The following is a 1,554-nucleotide window of genomic DNA, read 5'->3' on the forward strand; positions in this document are numbered from 1 at the left end:
ACAGCAGTTAACAACTTAGAGAGACCTAAGAGGGCTATGGCACCCGGAAATGCTGTATTACAGCAACCACAGGCTACTCATCAACGAGGAGACTTGGCGACAGATGATGATGTCATCACGAATATCGAAACTGCACACAGTACTGAGGGGCCTTCAATAGCGGGAGTCTCGATAGAAGCTTCAGCCGTTGATGATAACAGTATGGTGAGGGACAACAATGCAGAACAGCGAAGGACTTTGGGTGTAATGATTACTCAAATAGAAACTAATCTGGACAATAAGATTAGTCGAGGGGCAACTAATGAGAATGATGACTTACGACTGGGGGCACGTCCTAAGGAACAATAGCCTGAACTGCATTTTTTGAACAATCTACCAGTCCCAGTCAGGAAGAAGGGAGCCTGGAAACGCTCACTGAGCGAGGGCAGAGACTCGCAAAACAAGAAGAGAGTCTTGGACTGACTATTTCTGGTAATAATATTGTGTATAATTTATCTTGTCATTGTTTGAGTCAAAATGAACTATATGTTCTAAATAAGGGACTATCGTTTGTTCCTAGTACAGAAAGTATATACCATGAAGTAATAATGGACCTTATGATGTACTGAAGAAATGTTGCCTTACGCAGTATGTTTGGAAATAGCAATGTCAACAGGATGGGGTTGAGACAGCCTAGCAGCTTTGTCCCCACATTTACTGCATCAATGAATCTTTTCATTAAAGCATGTGAGAATGAACTGTTAGAATATTTTCAAAGGGGGTTTACTCAAAGATATTATAATTTAAGCTTAACACAAAAGCAAGCCCTACATGATTTAAGTATAATCATAGGATAACTATAAAAATGGCAGATAAAGGGGGAGCTATTGTGGTAATGGATACCAACTTGTACCAGAACAAGTTAAGCTCTTTATTATCTGATTTGGAGACTTATACTCTGATTAACCCTTTGAATGTAAAATTACTAGTTGATAAGGTACATAAAATCCTGGAACAACTTTTGCAAAACAAGGTTATAAATGAGGAACTATACAACTTCCTCAAAATAGGAGGAGTAGTGACCCCCATTTTCAAAGGTTTACCAAAGATCCATAAATCTTTGAAAGATCTGCCCATAAGACCAATAGTCTCTGGGAGAAAATGGGTGACAGAAAATATTTCTATATGGCTTGAAACCACCCTCCGACCCATTGTTAGCCAGGACAGTACGGATAATATTTTATCAGATATGGGGGCTTTTGAGAGCACTAGGGAAGTGAAGAAGGGACCCAATGATGACTTATATCTTATGGTGACCCTAGAAGTAGAAAGCTTATTCACTGTTATTAACAATGAATATGGCCTCACAGCCATTGGTGAACTTTAGAAAGCACGAGATGTTGAGCAAAATAAAATAAATTTGATAACTACAATGCTAAATCTGGTATTGGATAACAATGTGTTTTTGGGTCCAAAACAATTGTATAGACAAGCACAGGGTGTGGCCATGGGCTCACCCTGTGCTAATACTTATGCTAATCTTGTGCTTTCCTTTTGGGAGAACCAGTATATACA

The sequence above is a fragment of the Protopterus annectens genome, chromosome 11.part0, assembly GCF_019279795.1.
Source record: "Protopterus annectens isolate FY-2018-M chromosome 11.part0, PAN1.0, whole genome shotgun sequence".
In the NCBI taxonomy this organism is placed as follows: domain Eukaryota; kingdom Metazoa; phylum Chordata; order Ceratodontiformes; family Protopteridae; genus Protopterus; species Protopterus annectens.